Below are 25,888 nucleotides of genomic sequence, written 5' to 3'. Positions count from 1 at the left end.
TCTTTAAATTAAAAGTACAGATTTCCTTTCATGCCTCCTCGAACTTAACAACTAAAATTAAGCAACAGGCATTGAACTGGTGAACAACACATTCATCAAAAATCTATCTGGGCATATTTATTTATCAAAGCTACAATTAACCTTAATGGAGTCTCACCCATCTCATCCCTGTGGCCCCACCCTCACCCCCACCTGTAACCCAGAAAAATAGAAACTGTTTTATGGGAGCATTTGGACCCAGAGCCCTTTTACAGAGTAATCATCTATGTCCTGCTCCCTAAAACACTGGACTGGACTATGGGGCATGGAAAACAGGTTGACATCTGGAAGAAATGTAGGGAAAGTATATGTTCCAGCTGGAAAGGTGGGATTCTGGCCCATTTTTCTTTCCACTGAAGGACTGTCTTAACTTGGTCACTTACAATATTCCTGGCTCCTGCTTGACTTCCTTCTTTTCTTTCATTTGTCCCACAGATATTTTTTGAGCAGTTAATATATGTCATGCAGAAATGTCTTTATGAATCTTTTCTGGAATGATATAGTAGAAGAGCTTGAATTCTGAAGTCAGGAGACCTCAGTTTTGAGTCCAGGAAGATTTTGCTTGTCTGGAGCAAATAATTTTAGGGTTCCCAAAATTTTAGTATCTGTTTTGGCGATCTAAAAGCTATTCTGAGGATCAAGTATAATAATGAGTATGAGAGTTCTGTAAATCATAAAGTGGTCAAAATGATAGTTGGTTTTTGAGGATATTACATTTGCATCCTTGTGGTCACTCATAACCTCTCCAGAGGAAGCTAACAGAGGTTCAAAGTTTCATTTGTACATGCTCCATCCAAGGTCCACTGAGCATTCCTAACAATGTATTCTGATGGTCATATACATGTCTTTGTAAAGTTTGGGAAATAATGGTATTTTAATAGCAACTGGTTAAGATCACTATGTCTTTCCTTTGTGACTTTTCACCATCAATCTTTACCTATTGAACGGTGATGAATGACAATAGGCATTTTTGGTATCTGGTCAAAGAGAAGTTGAGTTGGGGATGCATGACGTTTGGGCTGTGAGGCACATGTTTCTGTAGTTTGCAGCCACTTCCATGTTTAGGGTTAGGTTAGGTTAGGTTATGTTAGGTTAGGTTAGGTTATCACCAGGCCTCCTATTGTAGGAATGGTTTCCATGAATATTTCTGACTCTACAAGGTCAACTCATTTGGCACCATAAAGTGTGGGGCCAAGGGCAAAATTGTGATATGAACATGTCCCATGGTATCCAGCACCCAGTAATGGAAGAGCAATAAGGTTTGGAACATATGGGAATAAAAGATAGTCTTCAGAATGTTCTTTGAATCATTAGATATGTACAATTCTAAATGGAAGTTTCAGTTCTCATTGACACCTGGTTAAAAGTTTGCTGCTATCAGAAATATACTTGAAAAAAAGAAATATAGTTGATAGTATAGTGTACACAATTAGTAAACCATCATATTTTTTTCTTTTTTGATGGGAATCTTGCAAAATATAATTGATCACAATCCCTAGGTTTATAGGTCATGAACTTGTGGCAGTATTACCAATGGAAGGCATATCTGTGTGTGAAGTCTGATTTTATGCATCATCACATCAAATAAGATCACCTCTTACAATATCTGATACTCCTTGTGCTAACAAAAATCTGTTGGTTGATGAAATGCATACAACGTTGCCTCAGATACAGCAAAATGGCCTGAAGAAGTAAATGTTCTATGTCAAAACTCCCATACATATTCATTAATATATCAATGTAAGTAATATAAAAATAATTTGATTACATGATTTTGCAGATCAATATAACAAGAAGCAAGTTAAAATTGCTCTTCTGTATGCCTTAATTTCCAGAATAATTTTGTATGTTTTTTAGAATTACTGATCATATAAAAATTACCCCAAAACTTTATAGAGGCATGTTGGGTAGTGAATAAAGAAGATAATGTTACTTTTTTGAATTTGATGTTTGTAACATTTGCCAGCTTTTTTACAGTTGAAAATTACTATGATTTCTTTTCTCATTCTAAATATTTAGTGTTTTTTACACATACTTAATTTTGTACTCTTTTTTTTAAAGAGGGCCCCCAAATTGTATAAATTTCAGGCCCATCAAACTCTGAATCCAACCTGCCTGATTTGGTGAAAAATGTGGTTCCTCCCACCCTGCTGTAAACAGAAGTCTAGTATCCCTGCCCCACTTACAGCTCCATCCTTCATGTAAGAGCTCTAAAGCCAAGAGTGCACACTGCAGATGGCAGGGCCTGCCACCCAGGACAAGAAGCAGAGCCCGAGTCTGCCAATGAAAAGAGTCTAACTAACAGGTTCCTGGAATTTTGGGTTGGGGTAAGATGCCAAGAGAGGGGAAAGAAGGAAGGAAACTGAATTGGTTACCAAGGCAAATGCTCTCAGATAAAAGCCTTACAGAGCCAGCTCACAGTGAGGATATTAAAAGATTGTTTACACATCTCACCCCATACTATTATTTCAGCGACAATAACTAACCATAGGGAAATACCTCTGTGTGGTGGAGAGTGTTAGTTGTCTGCCAAAACCCATCTCCTTCCTTCCATAGATGTTGATTTTAAGCCAGACACATAGACACTCACATAGAGATTCCACTTCCCCGGGTCCTTTGTGACTGGCTGCAGCCATGTGACTAAGTTCACCAATGGCATGTGAGCAGGAGAGATGTGTGGCCCATGTACCTGGCTTGCTTTTATTTTTTATTTTATTTTTTAAAATTTATTTTGAGAGAAAGAAGATGTGAACAAGGGAGGAGCTGAGAGAGAGGGGTTGGGTGGGGGTGGGAATCCCAAGCAAGCTCCATGCTGTCAGTGCAGAACCTGACTCAGGGCTCGAACTCACGAAATGTGAGATCATGTCCCGAGCCAAAACCAAGAGCCCAACGCTTAACTAACTAAGCCACCCAGGCACCCCCCTGGCTTGCTTTTAATGAGAAATTGTTTCCTTGGACTTTTTCGTCTTCCCTCCCTGCCAGTTGGGAAGTGACAGTCTTATTTTCAAACATGAAGATGAGAACAATGAACTGAGCCAGAAGTTTCCAACTTTTCAGTTCATAGTACCCTTAGTATCTCAGTAATTTTATCACAATGCTCCTGAGCCAAAAGAAAGAACTAATAGCTCCGTTTATTAAGTAGCTTTGTCCAAACAACCTAATCAGTACTTACTTCCTAACAACTTAGTGTTAACTGTGAACGGTCTGAGATTTTATCCTATTTGCAAGCTAATGAGTTAGCCAGTCACATTTCATGGAGGTTGGCAGAAGACATGAGACTCCTGGGTCAGAGAGGCAGGAATGCATTACTCATGGCTGTAGCAATACCAAGAGTGTCAGCATTAGGTCTGGTTTCCCGAGCCTCAATTCCAAGGGACTATGTGAAGACGGCTGTGTGAGACGTGTACCCACAGTGGCTTGTGTTACAGGAGAGGTAACCTGAATCTCAGGTTACCAAGCTTTGGCAATCTGAATCTTTTATATGAGCAATAAGCCAGCCTGATCTTTGCCCTAGAGGGAGATATTATTTCTATTAAACTAGACAGTAAGTAGACCTGCTCTTTGTTCCAGAGAGAGTCATCATTATTTCTATCTTCCAAGGCTATTAGCTATACAAACATCCTTGAAAAATTAGTCTAGACCAAAGGCAATAAGTGCCTCTGCTTACAATATATGTAAAACCATAAGATACATGGAGAATCATCTTCCAACATTTAGAAGCCATTTGCAAATATATATATATATATATATATATATATATATATATATACATATATATATACATATATATATATATATATATGCATAAATCAAAAGAAAAATATTTTTACTTTAAAACAACTGTGAACACTTGGTAATGGGATGTGTGCACCTGCTGGGCACTGCACAACTCCTCAAACCTTCGAATCAGATTGGGCAACACCACCCCATTCCCTGTCCCACATTGATTTTCTCATAGTACTTTTTCTCATTGCAATCATAGCCTCACAAAGGTATGATGTCATCAAAAGGAAGTAGTGTATTCCTTTCTCAATGTTGAAACTATAAACCACCTAAAGCTGGTAGCAGATGTGGTGTCTGTCAGATGTTGAGGATCCTATTTTCCTCAAAAGTGGAACACATCCTGTGGTTCTCCTGTGAGTTCACTGAGGCTCTCTGGGACAATCTGGTGCATGGTTTGGGAACTACAGCACTAAACAATGGTGGAAGAAGCTCTTGATTCTGAGTGGCCTTGTAGAGTAGCTCTGTCTTGATAGCCTAGACTAAATGGAATGCTCTATCAAAGAGAAAAAACTTCTATCCTCTTTCAGTCAAAATTTTCAGGCTTTTTGTTGCGGTAGGACAGATTTTATCCTAACTAATACAATTTCCTACATAATTTTGGCTATGCCTCACAATGTAGTATTTGAGGACATACGTTCTCACATTGTAGAAAAAAATTCCTGTGTGCTTCTCTTGTCTTTCCAACCTCAATTATCACCTCAGTCAACACTTATTGAACCTTCTTACTATGCCCTAGCACCGGGCCAAGCATCCTTTCAAAATCCGAATCCACTTCTGTTCCTAAGTCTCCTCAGTCTCAGGCTCAGCTGGTCTTTAGCCAAGTCTGAAGCAAGGCCACATCCATCCAGTAAGCAGAGTCTGGAAGTCACACTGATGCCTTACTCCCAGGAGTAGCTGGTATACTTTTGTTGCTGGTCAGGCTTGGGCCTGGAACCCAATGAGTACTCAGGTGAGCCGAACCGAACCACATGGATCAATCTTTTTTTTTTTTTTTTTTTTTTTTTTTGCCAATCTGATTAGGACTAAGACACTTCAGACCAAAACCCAATCTGACACACCCAGCAAGAGACCAAGAAAGAAGCACACTAGCAGCAAGACAGAGAGTGCCGATTTATTCTAGCACTGAGCTGGCCTGTACTATTACTGGAGCAGTGAGCCCTGTGTACCTGTGAAAAAAAGGCACAAGAAAGAGAGCAGGCTCAGCTGTCAGCAGCGGAAGGGAAACAGAGAAGAGGAATGGCTGGGCGGGCCTTGGGTAGCACTGGTAGAAGCAGACCCTGTGTCAACTTCTGTAACATGGGTGGGTGTACATGCACACACACACACACACACACACACACACACACACAGCCAGGAGTGAGCCCTGATGCCCTCCAACTCTGCAGCATGGAGAAAGAAGACAACGCTGAAGAGTTCCAATCCTCTCACACCTAAAATGCATGACATTTTAATGCACATTGATCACTAGTAAATTTGACCCAATAAGAATCCTAGAATTTGAACAATCCACGCCAATTTTTCTTCTTTAAAAAAAAATTTTTTTTTTTAGTTTATTTTTTGAGAGAGGGAGAGAGAGAGAGAGAGAGAGAGAGAGAGAGAGAGAGAGCGCGCGCAAGGAAGGGGCAGAGGAAGAGGGAGAGAAGGAATCCTAAGCAGGCTTTGCACTGTCAGCGCAGAACCCTATGCGAGGCTGGAACTCATACACCATGAGATCAGGACCAAAGCTAAAATCAAGAATCAGACACAACTGACTGAGCCACTCAGGCACCCCACCAATTTTTCTTCTTGAGGGTAGCACAGAGAGGAAGAAAAAAATGAAGGATAAAGGAGCTTTGGTTCTCCTAAAGCTCATGGTTTTACTACTACAGGAAGAATTTATGTACCTAAATATCTCAGAGGGGTTTAAAATAAAACAAGATTTTTTGTAAATTTTAAATAATCTAGAGAATTTATTATGATCTGAGACCAGATACCTGGTTTCAAAATCAACTTTTATATGTAATTGTTATTTTTAACTTGTAGGTTTGCTTAAACCATTATTTTATTGAAAATAATACCAAGGGGACGCCTGGGTGGCTCAGTCGGTTAAGCGTCCGACTTCAGCTCAGGTCACGATCTCGTGGTGAGTTCAAGCCCCGCGTCGGGCTCTGGGTTGATGGCTCAGAGCCTGGAGCCTGCTTCCAATTCTGTGTCTCCCTCTCTCTCTGCCCCTCCCCGGTTCATGCTCTGTCTCTCTCTGTCTCAAAAATAAATAAACGTTAAAAAAAAAAAAAGAAAAGAATACCATCGCTTTACTGAAAAAGAAATATATACATGATAAGAGAATTAGACGGTACAACTCCTAGCCAATATGATGGGTGAAAAAGTGATACTTTGATTTTATTGGCACTTCTTTAACCATGAATGAAGTTGAGCATCTCTCCCAATGTTTAAAAGCTTTATCTGTGGGTTGCCTATTCACATCATTCACTTGTTTTCTTCCTTATTATGTTGTTGGTATTTTTCTTATTGTCTTGTAAGAATTATTCGTATATGAAGGAAATTAACATTTTGCTTATCATAACTGTTTTAAGTATTTTTCTAAGGTTTTTCTACTTTGTTAAAGGCATTTTTCCATGCAGAAATTTTTAATCATTTAATATTCTTTTCTTTATGAATTCAGGTTTTCATATCTTTTTCCATTCTGAGATTTTAAATAATTTGTCCAATGTTTTCTTCTAAAAATTTATGGATCACATTTTTTTAGGTTTGCATCTTTTCTCCACTTCAGATTTGTTTTGCTATACAGAATTAACTAGAGATCCAGCTTTGTTTTTTTCTGGATGGCCAGCCAGTTTTCCCAGCATTATTTATTAGCAAACCCCTGTCCTCCTCTGATTTGAAATGCCATCTTTATCATACCCTATATTTTTGGTTTATCAGATGATTTCTGGTTTTTTTTTTTTTTTACTAAGTCACTGGTTTGACACTCTATTCATGACCCAGTACTGACCTACTTTAATTAGCACCTATATTAAATTAAAAGTATTATCTATCTCCTATCAGATTTGCAAAAATTATAATAATTTACATTTGTTGGTGCTTGCACTGAACCCTATGTAATTGCTGGGGTTTTTTTTTCTGTTTTTGAATCTTAAAAATTGTTGATTTCATGGCTTAACCTGAGGCATTTAGATACTTTGCTAAGCACTTTAAAAATATCAATTCACTGAATCTACACAACAACCTATCAGGTAAATATTATTGATCCCATTTTATTTATTTATTAAATATTTATTAATTTTTGAGAGGGACAGAGCACGAGTGAGGGAGGGGCAGAGAGAGAGGGAGACACAGAATCCGAAGCAGATTCCAGTCTCTGAGCTGTCAGCACAGAGCCCGATGTGGGGCTTGAACCCACGAACTGTGAGATCATGACCTGAGCCGAAGCAGACACTTAACCTAACTGAGCCACCCAGACGCCCCTGTGATCCTATTTTAAAGATGATAGAACTGAAGCACAGAAAGATTAAGTAATTTGCTCAAGGTCACACACAGGTAGAAAGTGCCAGCCTGTGATTTTAATTTAGGTACTCTGATGCCATAGTCTGTGCTCCTAACCACTGTACTTTATAAGCTCTGCCAGAAAAAAAAGGGTGGGGGGGAGGGAAGAAGCTGTCAATGAACAGTATTTGGCAAGGATGTAAGGAAAACACATACACTCTTCTGAAAGGTACAGATTGCTACACATTTTCTAGAAAATAATTTGTTAATGTGCATCAACACTTTAAACATACACTCTTTTTGACAGCAACTCAACTTCTAAGAATTTATCCTAATAATCTTAGTGTTAAGAAAGAGAAGAGTGTCTATTAAAATGTTCACCACTGCATTGTCTGTAACAGTGAAACACTGGGAGTAATCTAAATGTCCATCAAGAGGGGATTGCTTAAATAAATTGTATTACTTCTATACGGTGCAGCCAACAAACAGGATCATGGGTGTCTAAATTCTCTGACATGAAAGCCACTTGGGTGCATTATGGAACCACTAGGATAAAGCTTTCCTAGTCACAGGGTTGGCCTTTTATGGAGGTAAAGTTGGTGGTTGTCTTGTAATGGCATTTGAGATCAGAGAAGCTCCCTGTCCACTTTCACTTCAAAATACCATTCCACGAATGCCTGATATTCTCCCACACAGTCCTTCAGGTTGATCTTTGCTCCCTGTGCTCTCCACTGCAGTGATAACCAATCATGAGGGAAGCTATAACCAATTATCTCTAACTGCTTGTGGTAAAGGTGTTAGATGCTTTCCTTTGACAGGAGTTGAGAGAGGTAGCCTGAGAACATTAAGTACTTTAGTAAGAGTCTAAAACATAAAAACAAACACAAGGAAATAGGGAAAGGGAGCTAAAGTTTGTTGAGCACCTCCTGAGGACAGTAGAACCCCATGTCACATGTGAGTCAGATTCCAAAACAAGCATGTCAGGCAAAAATTGTATGTGATCAAAATGAATATTGAAAATTCCTTAAGTCACTCAGAAAATACTGTATATATAGCCATGTATATATTCTTTTATGGTAATATGTATATACCAATGTGAGATATACATCTTGCATATATGATAATCATTACATATAAAATATTTCAGGTTGTTTTATCACATAAAAGAGGGCAATGTATGAAAAGGGCAAGTGTTGAATTCACACAAGTTACTTGTGTACGTGATCTAGTTCCTACTATACTTTATGTAATTCAATTTAATACTTTCAACAACACTGAAAGGCAATGGCTATTAGCCTTATTTTGTAGAAATGTAACTGGAGCTCAAAAGGTTAACTGATTTTCTCAAAGTCACACAGCTAGTAAGTGCCAGAGATGGGACTTGAACCCAGATCTTCCTAGCTCCAAGGTCAGTTTTATCCACTTCATCACAATGCCATTTTTCTCGATTTCTGCTCCAATAAGGATCAGGAGCCCCCTCAACTTATGAACTTCATGATTTTGCCCTAAATTGGCTCTAGACTTGACCATATGAATGTTTAGTGTCTATATTTAACACGAATGCTTGGATTATATGTAACAACTTCATGGTGTCATTTACAGGGAGATGGAGTAAGAAACAGCCTCTCCAAAAAACCCAAGTTCACATATCACCTCAAAATTGGCATTTAAAAACAAAATAAAGCCCTTTTTAATATTCCTTTTGAGTTCACTATTTCTCATCACTTGCTTTCCATCCATAATCATTCTGGATGGATTTTAGGCTCAAACATGAACTCTAAAGACTAGGCTGGAGGCAGACAATATGATGTTCACCTATGTGGAATGGGAAAACATTAAAGAGTTGCCTTGTTTTAAACCATGACCTAGAAAACTCTTCCCACTGGCCTGGGGAAGCTGGCCTTCTGTCTGAGACTTCGAGTGTTACAAAAATATATCCTTTGTGAAAAATCAAAGCCCAAGACCTGAGCTTTACATGACTTATATGTTATAGGAACCTTAAGCATATAAGGTAATGAATTAATATAAAAACTAATCAAAACAATTTAAACCTTCAGGGATCTGGCAGAACCACAGGAAACTGCTCAGTAGAGACAATTCCACCGCCCAGGGCCCTTGAGAAATTCACAGCAAAAACCATTTCCACTGAAGATGAGTTCACCACCAAACATCCACTTCACATGATTTGATTTGTAACACTCAGGAAGAGTTGGTGGCCACAACAAGCAGGAGACTCACTATTTCAGAATTGGAAATAATTTCACAAAATGAAGGATGGTAAGAATTTAATTGTTGCTCTTACATAGCCTCATTATGGGACTAATATATTAGCTAACTGGGTTTCTGTTACTTACGGAGACTCACTGAATTCATGTAAGTGGGGAAATAGATCACAGCTCATATTTCAAAACAAGAGCACAGCAACTATGACTCTGACTAGCCAAGGTAATTGGACTCTCACAATTTGGAAAGTGGAATTCAGGCTTCCTCCATACCCAGGGATTCTCTTAGAGTCAGAAGCATGGGTCTCAGCCATTTGCTATATCATACCTTGCTCCAAACGGGTGGGAGTATTGTGATTAGGAAGGAATCAACATGATGCAGGAATGGAAGATTTTTCTCTCCATGTTTCTCTTCATGTGTTCTGTCAAAGGGAGGGTGGAAATGTATTTTCCAAGTTCATTTGTACCATTATTCTATGAACTGGAAAGAGAATCAAGCTATACTTGAACTAATGGCTTATTTTTTTTTAAGTTTTATTTATTTCTGAGAGAGAGAGAGAGGAGCATGTGCACACACGTGGGAGGGGGAGGGGCAGTGAGAGAGGGAGAGAGAGAATCCCAAGAAGGCTCTGCACGAGCCCAATGGGGCTTGAACTCATGACTGTGAGATCATGACCTGAGCCTAAATTAAGAGTCAGACACTTAACTGAGCCATTTAACTGAGGCTTATTTTTACATATAAAAGACAAATACATGAGAATCACTTGGTTAATAATTTTAGTCAAGCTGTTTATGTATGATCTCACGAAAAAATTTAAAATGCATTGTTAATGAATTTGAAGAGTAAGTACTTTGAGAGCAACCAATATTTAAATTTACACGTGAACATTTCATTCCACAATAATTCTTTGTGCTTAAAGCATAACTTGCAGGGTGCCTGGGTGGTTCAGTTGGTTGAGTGTCTGACTTTTGGTTTCAGCTCAGGTCATTATCCCAGGGTTGTGGGGTCAAGCCCTGCATTGGATTTGGTGCTGAGCATGGAGCCTTCTTAGCATTGTCTCTCCCTCTGCCCCACTAACCCTGCTCTCTGCCATTGGCACTTTCTCTCTCAAGGCAAAACTTGCTATTAAATTGCTCAGTTGTTTCCCACTCTGACAGCAAAGAATTAGAATATGTTACCAATGCTACCTGAGACAATTATACTTCTTGTTATTGCTGAAATGCTTATGACCCAAACATAGAAGAATTTCAACTTTTCTTCATTAGCTGAAGAACACTTAAATAAATTTCTCCATTCCTTCTTTTTCAATGACAGAAACTTAAAAACAATTTGCAGGCAAAGCAAATGGCCTTGGAATTTGTTCAGGATAATTGTTCAGTCATGGGATTAGATGGACTAACTTGTTTTTTAGGGTCTGTACCACCCTCTCCATCCACTGTTCCCCCAGATCATGGGGTCATTCACACTGCTTCCCTGTCCTCACAACCCCAACATATGAGGTATTTAGAGGTTTACTGAATCTGGTTTCCCTGCAAAAACAAATACATTTATTACTATAAGTAAATATTTTTTAAAGTAAAATATCTTTAAAATTTTTTTCTTGGAAAATATTTTACTAATTTACTGAGAGTACTATAAAATTAGTCCTTGTTTGTTAGAGGTAAATATTAGTTTTAAATATAGGTTGTGGCTACATGTCCATCTAAGGGGATAAGTAAAAAAAAAGTTGTTATTTACATAATGAAATACTATTACTAACACAATGAAAGGACAAGAACACTCTTAATATATGGATACAAAAATCTCTGTGAGATATATTGTAAAATGAAAAAGCAAAACAAGTTGCAAGAACAGTGTGTATGACAATAAAATATTAAGCACCGATGAGAATGAATAAATTACAACCACATTTGTCAATAGGGAAGAATCTCACAAACACAATGTTGAGCTAAAAAATCCAGAAACAACCTTATGGAATAATATCACTTATTTAAGGTATACAGACTACCGCATTTATAGAAAGTATACAGACAGCAGAAGTATGCTGTTAAAAGCCAGAAGAGAAGAGTGAATACCTTTGAGGGATGAAGTGACTGGAAAGGATATTGAGGGGGATGCAAGGGTTCAGATGATATTTCTTTTAAATTCCAGTATCATTAACATACAGTATTGTATTAGTTTCAGGTGTACAATATAGTGATTCAATAATTCTATGTGTTACTCAGTGCTCATCATAAGTGTTCTCTTAATCCCCTTCATCTATTTCACCCATCCCCCCATCCCCCTCCCCTCTGGTAACCATCAGCTTGTTCTCTATAGTTAAGAGTCTGTTTTTTTATATGTCTCCTTTTATCTTTCTTTTGTTTCATAAATTATATATATATATATATATATATATATATGTGTGTGTGTGTGTGTGTGTGTGTGTATACACACACACATATAGTACATATATATAAATATCTTCTTTATCCATTCATCTATCAATGGAGACTTGGTCTGCTTCCATACTTTGGCTATTGTAAATAATTCTACAATAAACATATGGATTCATATATCCCTTCAAATTAGTGCTTTTGTATTCTTTGGATAAATATCCAGTGGTGAGATTACTGGATCATACAGTAATTCAATTTTTAATTTTTTGAGGAAACTCCATATTATTTTTCACAGTGGCTGCACCAGATTTCATTTCCACCAACAGTGCATGAGGGTTCCTTTTTCTCTACATCCTCATCAACACGTATTCATTTCTTGAATTTTTTATTTTAGCCATTCTGACAGGTGTGAGGTGACATTTCATTGTGGCTTTGATTTGCATTTCCCTGATGATGAGTGATGTTGAGCATCTTTTCATGTGTCTGTTGACCATCTGTATGTTTTCTCTGGAGAAATGCCTATTCATGTTTTCTGCCCATTTTTGATTGGATTATTTGGGGGGTTTTGTGTTGAGTTTTATAAATTCTTTATATATTTTGGATACTAACTCTTTACTGAATATATCAGTTGCAAATATCTTCTCCCATTCAAATGTCTTTTAATTTTGTTGGTTGTTCCCTTGGCTGTGCAGAAGCTTTTTATTTTGATGTAGTCCCAATAGTTTATTTTTGCTTTTGTTTCTCTTGCCTCAGGAGACATATCTAAAAACTGTTGCTACTGCCAATGTCAGAGAAATTACAGCCTGTGCTCTCTTCTAGGATTTTTATGGTTTCAGGTCTTACATTTCGGTCTCCAATCTATTTTTAGTTTATTTTTGTGTTTGGTGTGAGAAAGTGGCCCAGTTTCATTCTTTTGAATGTACCTGCGCAGTTTTCCCAAAACCATTTGTTGAAGAGACTTTTTCCCTTGGCATATTCTTGATTTCTTTATTGAAAACTAATTTTCCATATAATTATGGGTTTATTTCCAGACTCTGTTTTGTTCTACTGATCTATGTGTCTATTTTTGTGCCTGTACCATACCGTTTTGATTGCTACAGCTTTATAGTATGTCTTGATAACTGGGGTTGTGATAACTCCAGTTTTGTTCTTTTCCAAGATAGCTTTGGCTATCTGGGGCCTTTTGTGATTCCATACAAATTTCAAGATTGTTTGGGGCGCCTGGGTGGCGCAGTCGGTTAAGCGTCCGACTTCAGCCAGGTCACGATCTTGCAGTCCGTGAGTTCGAGCCCTGCGTCAGGCTCTGGGCTGATGGCTCGGAGCCTGGAGCCTGTTTCCGATTCTGTGTCTCCCTCTCTCTCTGCCCCTCCCCCGTTCATGCTCTGTCTCTCTCTGTCCCAAAAATAAATTAAAAAAAAAAAAAAAGATTATTTGTGGTAGTTCTGTGAAAAATGCTGTTGGTATTTTGATATGGATTGCATTAAATATATAGATTGCTTTGGGTAGTATCGACATTTTAACAACATTTGTTCTTCCAATCCATGAACATGGAATGTCTTTCCTTTTCTTTGTGTCATCTTCAGTTGCTTTCATCAGTGTTTTAGTTTTCAGAGTACAAGTCTTTCACCTCCTTGGTTAAGTTTATTCCTAAGTATTTTATTATTTTTGATGCAATTGTAAATAGAATGGTTTTCTTAATTTCTCTTCCTGCTGCTTCATTATTAGTGTATAGAAATGCAACAGATTTCTGTACATTAATTTTTCAGCCTGTGAGCTTACTGAATTCATGTATCAGTTCTAATATGTTTTTTGTCTTTGATGGTTTCTATATATCTGGTTTTGGTATCAGGGTAATGCTGGCCTCATAGAATGAATTTGGACCTTTTTCTTCCTCTTCCATTTTTTGGAATAGTCTGAGAAGAATAGGTATTAACTATTTTTTAAATGTTTGGTAGAGTTCACCTGTGAAGCCATCTGGTCCTGGACTTTTGTTTCTTGGGAGTTTTTTGATTAGTTATTCAGGTTCATGCACTTTATGTATATTATACTTCGATTAAAGAGTTTTTAAAGTATCTGTAGGATGCTACCATTTGTACAGAACACATCTCTGGAAGTACAATAAGAAACAAAATGTCTCTCTGTTTCCTGTGAACAAGCAAACTATATATTAAGGAGAAAGACTGAGCAGCAGGAGGGTAGAAATGAGAGGACATTTTCATGTTATACCCTTTCATACTTTTGAATCACTTTAATGTATTCAAAAAGTTAACTTCTTTTCCAGTAGTTTTTTAAAAATTATTTTTTTAAGAGTAAATTTACACTGGGCATGCTGCCCAGAACAATTATGTTTTTGTAAATACAATGTTTTATGTGGGAATTTCCTAGAGCACTCAAAAGTGCATCATCCTAAACTGTGGCTTGGGGCATACCTTTATTTAAAAATTGCTGCACTCTGAGCTAACTTGTTCTCTAGGTGAAGAATATACTACAATACAAATTGTCAATGTAAAAAAAGATTTTCACAACAGAGTCTTAAGCATCTTGAAATTGAGGAAGGAATGGTTCAGGCAATGCAGACTATTTCAAGAAACTGAAAGGCAATTGGGATTCAATTTGTAATGGAATTTTACACTATGCCCTCTAAAAAGAAAAGCTTGGGGCACCTGGGTGGCTCAGTTGGTTAAGCGGCCGACTTTGGCTCAGGTCATGATCTCAGGTACGTGAGTTCGAGTCCCGCCTCGGGCTCTGTGCTGACAGCTCAGAGCCTGGAGCCTGTTTCAGATTCTGTGTCTCCCTCTCTCTGACCCTCCCCCGTTCATGCTCTGTCTCTCTCTGTCTCAAAAATAAATAAACGTTAAAAAAAATTTTTTTTAAATAAAAAGAAAAGCTTGCCCTGCTCTCCATATGCATTTGAATCCATTAGAAACCCTGGCAGACAAGTTTTGTACACTGTGTGTACACATGTCTGTGTATCCATGTTATTTCCAATTTGAGTCCAAGCTCCTTCCATCAACAAGATCTTCATGTACCATGTGAGTTGGTGGGGGGAGGGGGAGCCATCTGAAGTCTCCATGACTTCCATGCAGGGCTGAGGAATACTTTGGAGACAACTCTTCCTATAGGAAGAAGAAACAAATGGATCAAGCTTATGCAGAGGAGAGATGTGCTTCTTCTCTCCCAGTTCTGAAACTCCTTCTCAGCCGATGGGCAGTATTTATTCTGAAGAGAACTTTGTTTAACCCTGAGAGGGAATTAAACTCAAGTTGTATAAAAACAAAACATTTTTTTAAGTCTCCCTATTTTAGTTTCATCCTGGCCTCTGGTATTTACTCAAAGTGCTTTTTTAACAAACTGGTCTGACAGAAACTGATACTGCAGGAAGCGAAAGCCCAAAACAAACAACCATATTAAAAAAAAGAAAAAAAAAAAAAAAAGACGCTTAGGTTCAGCCTGTGAAGAGCTGAACTGGCTTCCAGCAAGTAAAATCCAGTTCTTTGCAGGAAACCCACCCACCTCCCTATCTTATCACAGAACATCAAACCCTGGCAGTTAGCCCCTGCCCCTCCACCCCAGCTTTCCATTGTTAATGCTCTCTCCTACTTCAATGCCAAACCAAGGCTCATGCCAGCCTTCACTCTGTGCCCTGCCCTTGATGGTCTGAGCTGGGGTTTCACACTGACATGCTGAAGGAGACTGGTCAGGGTGACAGGACATTCCCCAGCTACTTGAGTGTTTGGAATGCTACATTGAATTCTATCAAGCAGCAGATTAGTAAGGCAGGTCAGCGGGGGGAAAACATGATAATATAATTTGTACTTGTACTTTCTTTTTTTGAGGGCGGGGAGGGTAACCAACAGAGAGAGAAGGGAACAGAAAATCCAAAGCAGACTCTGCACGGACAGCAGCGAGCCTGAAGTGGGGCTTGAACTCACAAACTGTGAGATTATGACCTGAGCTGAAGTTGGATGTTCAATCGATTGAGCCACCCAGACAGACACCCCTTGTACTTGTACTTTCTTAAAAACAAAACAAAATGAAATGAAAAAAAAAAAAAAAACAACAACCAAAAAACCCAAAGCTCAGGTTCTGCTTAGAGATCTCAGGACTTACCCAAAGATACTCATCCAGGTGTTTAACAATGTCCAAGCCCTGTCCAGCCCTACCTGCATCCCTTTTTCCGCCCATGGCTCTTAGATAGTTTGATATGCTGGTGCTGCCTATAAGGCCTTGGTACAAGGGACCATGCTAAACTATGTCTTAGTATGTACCTATGGAATAAGCCCCCAAAATGCCAGGATTCTGCCTCTGGCCTGTTACACGTTCTGGGTCTTTGGTCATTTACATTCTGTTGAGCCCAAGTTAGGGTGAGATACCATAGGCATGACCTTTGAAGCTGGCCCCAGGCTGGGCCTGGAACATACTGTGTAGATCCAGAACCAGCCTGAAAGATCAAGTTGGCTGGGATTGGGTGGTGAAGTCTTGACAGGCACTAAGCTGGCTGTTCTCCATAAGGCAGAGCACAGTGCACCACAAAAGGCAGGAGTTGGGTACCCTGGAATGGGTTGACGTGTCAGATTATCAGTGAAACTAGAGGGTGTGGGAACCTCTTCCCTGCCTCCTCCAAGCTAGCCACCAGGTCTGTGTACTGGTCTTGTATACAAAGCTGTTCAAATAGCAAGTTCACAGGGTATTTTTGCCCCCTCTTGCTAATGCAGAGTCCCAGCTCCCTGCAAAATCCTCCATGCATGTCATTTTTTTTTAAGGGAGGGAGAACATGTGCATGTGGAGGAGAAGGAGAGGGGGAGGGAGGGAGGGAGGGAGAGAGAGAAAGAAAATCCCAAGCAGGCTCCACACTCAGCCTGGAGCCCAACACAGGGCTCCATCCCATGACCCTGGGACCGTGATCTGAGCCAAAATCAAGAGTCAGACACTCAACCAACTGAACCACTCAGATACCCCCCCTTTTTCTTAACTTTTAATTTTTTGTATATGTTTGTCATCTTAAATCTGGTCAACCACAGGGAGTTTCTTTTGGGTCCCTATGATCAAATCAATTCAGTTATAGTGTTACGTCCCTGAACTCTGTTGTCAGTGTATTGCACTGTTACCCTGTGCTGCTTAAGTGCAAGGTAAAGTAGGGGAGAGCACCTTGTCCTCCAATTTAGATTTTACTTTGCTATTCACATGTGGCAGTAGTGTGGTAGGCCAAAAAATGGCCCTGTGGATGGAATGGAATCTGTGAATTTACCTTATTGAGAAAAAAGGTTTCAAGCACCTACACCTGCAGTTGTATCAGGTGGAGGTAAGGCCACTTCTCTGAGATGATGAGAGATGGAAAGAAATTTGTAGGTAACAGCCCCCATGGTGCCCTCATCAGTCACCACTTTGCTAAAAACTACCCCATCCCTTTGTCCACACATAAACACCTTAATGACTGCCCATGAATTCAATGACTATCGAGAGGTTTTTGTTACCTTGATATCTTGATATATGTTCTTGATATCTCTATCAGTGTGGTCTGGATTAATTTGAAAGCCTCTCTGAGATGGACTTTCAAATGGCATGTATGGTGACCCTCACAAATGGACATATGGGCTGGATGATGGGGATGATGATCAGTGGCATCCTAGAAACCACCAGAAATAGAGTAAAATTGTTTTCATCAAACCTACGTGCAGGATGCTGTGTGATGAGCAGGGCAGGGACCTGGGGAGTACAGTGATAGAAAAGAAAATCGAAGGCTAAATCCACCTTGACCCTATGTGTGAGCTTAGATTGACATTCTCAAGAAGTACCTCTGACAAATTTACTTTCTTCTTTGTTTCCTTTTCCCCAGGGGGTTGGAAGTGCCCCTCCCTGGGTAGACAGTGCTCCCCTGGAGTACCAACTATGCAATGATGAATGAAAGAGTGGCATGCTGGGTATTTTCCATTCTATCCCACTGGATCTGCTTTCCATCCCACTTCAGGCTTTAGTGGGGCTGATCTTTGAACTTGATATAGTTGAACTATATCAACAAGGATCCCTGGTGCCTTGACTTTGAGTTGGGTTAGGAAAGTGGGAGCCAACAGCAGAAGATCAGAAGTGGGAGAAGACAGAGGTTAAAGTATTTAGTCCACTGGTTCCCTTCCTGCTGGGCTTCATTGACTGTGTTCCTCTGCTAAAGGCCCAAGCTTGTTGATCCCTCTTCTTTTTTTTTTTTTTTTTTTTTTTTTTAATAATTTATTGTCAAGTTAGCTAACATAGAGTATAGTCTTAGCTTCAGGAGTAGATTCCCACTATTCACCACTTACATACAACACCCAGTGTTCATCTCAACAAGTGCCACCCTCAATGCCCATCACCCACTTTCCCTGCCCGCCTCCCAAACTCCCACCCACATCAACCCTCAGTTTGTTCTCTATATTTAAGAGTCTCTTATGGTTTGCCTCCCTCTCTGTTTGTAACTTATTTTTCCTTCCCTTCCCCTATGGTCTTCTATTAAGTTTCTCAAATTCCACATATGAATGAAAACATATGAAGTATGTCTTTTTCTGACTGACTTATTTCACCTAGCATAATATCCTCCAGTTCCATCCACGTTGTTGCAAATAGTCCCTCTTCTTAGCTTCTCTGTCTGAGTTTTGTAAATTTTTTAAATGTTTATTTTTGAAAGAAAGAGAGAGCATGAGCAGGGGAGGGAGAGAGAGAGACATGGAATCCAAAGCAGGCTCCAAGCTCTGAGCTGTCAGCACAGAGCCCATTGTGGGGCTCGAACTCACAAGCCATGAGATCATGACCTGAGCTGAAGTCCGGCATTTAACCGACTAAGTCACCCAGGTGTCCTTCTCTCTGAGCTTTGTAACCACTTTTCTTTAGCCTCTTTAGACCTAGGGGTGAAGTTCTAGGCTTGGGGGCTGGGCGCGGGGGCGGGGGGTGTTGTCTCAGCATCCCTTGTTGGTTTCCCTTAATGCTACCCACGCCTTTGTAAATAGGCTTGTATTAAATCTGCCTCCATTGCTCTTTGTTGATGTTGCATCTGTCTGTTGCAGGATCCTGACTGATCTAAGTCATAGGGCACCTATCACCCAGCAAAGCGGGGGCACAGTCCAGGCCTCAGGACCCTTGGCTCTGGCAGTTCCATTTCCAATTGGAAGATAAAGCAACCCTGCCTGGTTTTTCTTAGCTTTAGATCCTGTGCACAGTCAGGTACACCTGTGAATGAATGAGCTGCAGAAAGTTTTAAAAATGGACTATTGCCATTAGCATCATTAGCAACTCTGTCTCTCTGGATTTCAAATATTTGTTCAAGAATGAGAAGTTTGGCCTCTTTCCCTAAGATACCCAATCACATAACACTGAGAGAGGAAAGCCCATAGTGAGCAGAAATAAATACAGCTTGACCAGTTTTGTTATCATTAAACTTTCTGCCATGTTTTAAAACACTGAAAAGAGCAGAGTTTTCAGGCCCCAGGCAAGGTGCTCTGTACCTCTGCAGTTGAGAGGATGACAGGAGATGATAAAACATCAGAGGTCCCATCTGCATCCACCTATATCTTTAACTTGGTGTCCCATATCTAATGGCTCCTGCAACATGCTCAACACTTATGCACTAGTTCTCTTGCTGGCTGAGGAATGTATACAATCAACTTTTTACACTGGTGCATTAAAAAAAAAAAAAAAAAAAAGGCGGAGTGGTAAGTTTGACATGGCAGGGGGATGGTGGGCACCAGCCAGCACTGAAAAGCAGTGGAATCAGGTGTGTAGGGTCTGGGCCATCAGAGCTCCCTCACCAGTGTTAGCTCAACCTGAATGAAGGCAAGTCTTCCGGAGCAGAAGCCAAGGAGATTCTGATCTCTCTCCAGAAAGAGTGCCCTTCTTACGTTGTTTTCACTCTTTCTCTATCTTTTTTTTTTTCTTTTTTTAACTTTATTTTTTATTTTTTAAAATTTATGTCCAAATTTGTTAGTATATAGTGAAGCAATGATTTCAGCAGATTCCTTAATGCCCCCCATTTAGCCCATCCCCCCTCCAACAACCCCTCCAGCAACCCTCATTTGTTCTCCATATTTATGAGTCTCTGTTGTTTTGTCCCCCTCCCTGTTTTTATATTATTTTTATTTCCCTTCCCTTATGTTCATCTGTTCTGTCTCTTAAAGTCCTCATATGAGTGAAGTCATATGATTTTTGTCTTTCTCTGACTGACTAATTTCACTTAGGATAATACCCTCCAGTTCCATCCAAGTAGTTGCAAATGGCAAGATTTCATTCTTTTTGATTGCTGAGTAATACTCCATTGTATATATATAAAACACATCTTCTTTATCCATTCATCCATCGATGGACATTTGGGCTCCTTCCATACTTTGGCTATTGTTGATAGTGCATGTGCATGTGTCCCTTCAAAACAGCACACCTGTATTCAGCACACATGTGGCGGTGCATGTGTCCCTTCGAAACAGCACACCTGTATCTCGTGGATAAATGTCTAGTAGTGCAATTGCTGGGTCGTAGTGTAGTTATATTTTTAGTTTTTTGAGAAACCTCCATACTGTTTTCCAGAGTGGCTGCACCAGCTCGCATTCCCACCAACAATGCAAAAGAGATCCTCTTTCTCCGCATCCTCACCAGCATCTGTTGTTGCCTGTCACTCTTTCTATCTTTTTAGCCAGAGTTCTACAAGCAATAATATCAATAGACTTGTTTTCTTTTTCTTTCCTAGAATAGCACTGAAAGTACTATTGAATATAAATAAAAGTGGACCATTTGGCAAAATTAATCTAAGTGATAGCAGTCAAAATAGTGAGTACCTTCAGCTGGTAAAGAGTATGTGTGTGTGTAAATTCAAGCAACACTAGATTTTTGCACTTTACTGGATGTAGATTATAACTCAATTTCTTTTTTAAAAAAGGGTCATACAAGACAAGCTACCTGATAACGATACTGTATATAAATAAGTCTTTCCTTCTACTTCTAGATCTACCACAGATCTCCCCTCTATACTGCTGATCATTGACAAAAACTCCAATATGTAATTCGCTTGATATAATTTTTAAAAAATAGTTATGGAGTCACAGGAAATCACAAAAAATTATATAGGGAAGTCCTGTGTGCCTTCCATCTTCCTCCCCCAATGTTAGCATCTTGCATAACTATAAGATAACATCAAAACCATGAAATTTACATTAGTACAACCCACAAAGCTCACTTAGATTTTATCAGTTATACATGCATTCTTGTGTGTATGTGTGTGTGTGGTTGTATGCAATTTTATCACATGTGTACATTCATGCAACCACCACCACAATCAAGATACAGAACTGTGGGGCGCCTGGGTGGCGCAGTCGGTTAAGCGTCCGACTTCAGCCAGGTCACGATCTCGCGGTCCGTGAGTTCGAGCCCCGCGTCAGGCTCTGGGCTGATGGCTCGGAGCCTGGAGCCTGTTTCTGATTCTGTGTCTCCCTCTCTCTCTGCCCCTCCCCCGTTCATGCTCTGTCTCTCTCTGTCCCAAAAATAAATTAAAAAAAAAAAAAAAGATACAGAACTGTAACACCACAACACTTGATAGGATTTTATTTTTATTTATTTAAAAAAATTGTTTTTAATGTTTATTTTTGAGAGAGAGAGATAGAGAGACAGAGCTTGAGTGGGAGAGGGGCAAAGAGCAAGGGAGACACAGAATCCAAAGCAGGCTCCAGGCCCTGAGCTGTCAGCACAGAGCCCAACGTAGGGCTGGAACCCACGAACCATGAGATCATGATCTGAGCTGAAGTTGGACTCTCAACCGACTGAGCCACCAGGTGCCCCAGTTGATAGGATTTTAACAGGAGAAAAGTAGTATTTATAGTCTTCCTCCATCTCCTTCAAAGAAGAACGATCCCTTGGCTTATTTCCTGTTCTGTAATGATGACTGGAGAAAACAGAGACCTCTTGTTTCCCTTGATGACTGTTATTGATCCAGGGGTAAGTGTGCAACCTGACTGGGTATTTGACCCAATCAAGCAGAGCAGAGGAGGAAGAGTATGTGGTTGGGAGAGACATTTTCATACCCCTCTTTAAGGTACACCAGGTAAGCCTCAATAACTGTGTAACTGTGTACAATGCTGTGTAACTCTGATGATCCTGGCAGATAACTTAAAACCCTAAGGAAAGTCTACATTAGGATGAAGCTGAGGACAGCATAGTTGAGGAGTGGAAAGAGCCTGAGTTTTTGAGGACATCATTGAGAAACTGGACCACACCATTACTGGAGCCCATCCTAACTCTAGACTTACCCTCCAGGGACACTGTGAGATCTCTTATTGTTTTAGTCAGTTTAAGTCAGGGTGTTCTGTTATCTTACAGTCAATTTTAGTATATGTGCTGCCGAAGCGAGCACTGTTATCTTACAGTCAAAAGCAAGACAGGGGCACCTGTCTGGCTCAGTTGGAAGAGCATGCGACTCTTGATCTTGGGGTTGTGAGTTCAAGTCCCATGTTGGGTGTAGAGATTATAAATATATAATCTTTATATATATAATATATAATATATAGTTTACTATATATATTTATATATAATATATAGTTTACTCTATATATTTATATATAATATATAGTTTACTATATATATATTATATATAGTAAATATATAAACTTTTTTAAAAAAAACAAAAGCAAAATAGGGGCAGTCGGCTAAGTGACTGACTCTTGGTCAGCTCAGTTGGTTAAATGACTGACTCTTGATTTTGGTTCAGGTCATGATCTCCTGGTTCATGGATTTGAGCCCCACATTGGGCTCCACACTGGCAGCATGGGGCCTGTTTGGGATTCTCTTTCTTTCTGCCCCTCCCCCGCTTATGCCCTCTCTCTCTCTCAAAATAAATAAACTTAAAAAAAAAAAAGGCAAAGTAATATCTAATAGTGAAAAACTGAATGCTATCACCCTAAGTTTAGGAATAAGACAAGGATGTCTGCTCTTACTACCTCTATTCAACACCACTTAATACTGTTAAGATGGCAATACTCCCCAAATTGATCTACAGAGAATCCACCCATTCTCTGTCAGAACGCTGGCTCCCTCTTGCAGAAATTGATAAGCTGATCATGTGGAAATTCAAAGGACTCAAAATAGCCAAAACAACCTTGAAAAAGAAGAACAAAGAAGACTCACTGATTTAAAAACTTACTACACTTTCTATATATGTCTCCTGAGGAAAGGGGGGAAAAAACAGAAATAAACTTTTGGAACTTCCTCAAAATAAAATCTCTGCACAGCAAAGGAAACAATAAACAAAACTAAAGGACAATCTATGGAATGGGAGAAGATATTTGCAAAGGACATGTCTGATAGGGTTAGAATCCAAAATATATAAAGAAGTTATAAATCTCCACACTCAAAAGTGAATAATCCAGTTTAAAAATGGGCAGAAAACATGAATATACATTTTTCCGAAGACATATAGATAGCCAACAGACACATGAAAAGGGGCTCAACATCACTCATCATCAGTGAAATACAAATCAAAACTACAATGAGATATCACCTCACACCTGTCAAAATAGCTAAAATCAACAACACAAGAAACAACAGGTGCTGGTGAGAATATGGAGAAAGGGGAACCCTCTTGTACTTTGGTGGGAATGCAAACTGGTGCAGTCACTCTGGAAAACAGTATGGAGTTTTCTCAAAAAGTTAAAAATAGAACTAGCCTACAATCCATCAATTTCATAACTAGGTGTTTACCCAAAGAATACAAATATATATATATTTGTGTGTGTGTGTGTGTGTGTGTATATATATATATATATATATATATATATATATATATATATATAGCAGCATTACCTACAATAGCCAAACCACGGAAACAGACCCAGTGTCCACAGACTGAAGAATGGATAAGGAAGATGTGGTGTATATATATATATACAATGGAATTTTACTCAGCCATAAAAAATAATGAAATCTTGCCATTTGCAAGGACGTGGATGGAGCTAGGAAGTATCCTGCTAAGCTAAATAAGTTAGAGAAAGATAAATACCACATGATTTTACTTATATGTGGGATTTAAGAAACAAATGAACAAAGGGGGAAAAAACTTAGGCAAACCAAGAAACAGACTCTTAACTATAGAAAACAAACTGGTGGTTATCAGAGGGGACGTGGGGGTGGGGGGAATGGGTGAAATAGGTGATGGGGATTAAGGAGTACACTTGTTGTATTGAGCACCAAGTATTGCATGAAAGTGTTGAATCACTGTATTGTACACCTGAAACTGGTATTATACTGTATGTTAACTAACTGAAATTTGAATTAAAAACAAAAAAACCTGCTGCAAACTTCAGTAATCTAGACAGTGCAATACTAACATAAAAATAGATACATAGATCAATGAAATTGAATTGGGAGTCCAGGAAAAAATGCTTATATTTATGGTCAGTTGATTTTCAACAAGGGTGCCAAGACAATTCAATGGTAATAGAACAGTCTTTTCACCAGATAATTCTGAGACAAATGGATATTGACATGCAAAAGAATGAAGTTGAATGCCAACATCATACCATATACAAATATTAACTGAAAATTGATTAAAGACCTGAATGTAAGACCTAAAACTATAAAACTCTTTTGGGGCACCTGGATGGCTCAGTCGGTTGAGCATCTGACTTCAACTTAGGTCATGATCTCACGGTTCGTGGGTTCAAGCCCTGCATCGAGCTCTGTGCTGACAGCTCTGAGCCTGCAGCCTTCTTCAGATTCTGTGTCTCCCTCTCTCTCTGTCTCCCCCCCACTCATGCTCTGTCTCTGTCTCTCTCAAAAATGAATAAACATTTAAAAAAAATAAGAAAAATAAAACTTCTAGAAGAAAACAGGTACATATCTTCATGACCTTGGATTTGGCAATGATTTCTTATATATACAAAAACACAACTACAAAAGAAAAAAATAAATACACTGGCATTCATCAAAATTAAAAACTTTCACCTCCGCTTGAACCAGTTCGAGCCCTGCCAGTTCTGTCATGGCCAACATGGAGCACATCTTCATTTCCATCAAGTCAGTCTGTATGCAGCATAGGCTGGTGGGTAAGATCATCAAGCTCTTCAAGCAGAAGGGATTCCACTTTGTGGCCATGGTGTTCCTTCAAGCCTCTGAGGAAGCAGCATTGCAATGACCTAGAAGGTTACCCATTCTTCCCTGGGCTGGTGAAATACATGAACTCAGGACTGGTGGTGACCATGGTCTAGGAGGGCTAAATGTGGTGAAGATGGAGTGAGTGATGCTTAGGGAGACCAATCCAGCAGATTCTAAGCCAGGCACCATTCACAGAGACTTCTGCATTCAAGTGGACAGGAACATCACTCATGGCAAGGATTCAGTAAAAAGTGCTGAGAAAGAAATCAGCCTATGGTTTAAGCCTAAAGAATCAGTTGACTACAAGTCTTGTGCTCTTGACTAGATCTATGAGTAAGAGGTGGACAAAGCATCAGTTCCCTTTGGTACCACTTGGGAGGGAGCTCACTCCTGAAGTGTGCAGATTACCTCTTCACATTCAGTGCATTAAAACTTCCTATCCAGAAATGTACCACCCGAGTTCCTTCCTGGATTGAAGGACTTAGTCTCCCAGCTGCTGGAAATGTAGCAAGAAGACAGTGCTCAACTATCAGCCCTGTCTAGGGATTGCCTTTGATGATTAAAACTGCCTTACCCAAAGTCAGCTTCTTTAAAGGACAGCCCACATTCAATGACTAATCAACACGGGGTGTAAAGGCCTGACCCCTCATTCCAACTTGGGACAACTCTGCAGAATCATTTCAGATCCAGATTTCCCTGTGGGGTTGGTTTGAAGCCTTTTTCTGTGTCTGCGTCACAACTCTATTTCTCCCTTTGTTCAATCCTGCTTCCTTTCCTTCCCTTTCCCAGGTGTTGATCCCAAGACTACTGTGATGTCCTACACACACACACACACACACACACACACACACACAGAGGCATTAGCATGTGGCCAGTGATGCTTCTTGCCC

General features: G+C 39.5%; 1 pseudogene; it reads left to right on the top strand.

Moving 5' to 3' along the window:
- The first annotated feature begins 24,809 nt into the window (after positions 1 to 24,809).
- Positions 24,810 to 25,335, top strand: LOC131506206 (nucleoside diphosphate kinase B-like; annotated as a pseudogene).
- Positions 25,336 to 25,888: the final 553 nt, after the last annotated feature.

Source organism: Neofelis nebulosa, chromosome 3 (genome assembly GCF_028018385.1).
Source record: "Neofelis nebulosa isolate mNeoNeb1 chromosome 3, mNeoNeb1.pri, whole genome shotgun sequence".
In the NCBI taxonomy this organism is placed as follows: Eukaryota; Metazoa; Chordata; class Mammalia; order Carnivora; family Felidae; genus Neofelis; species Neofelis nebulosa.
The sequence above is the reverse complement of the archived record's forward strand: the minus strand, read 5'-3'. Positions and strand labels throughout refer to the sequence as shown.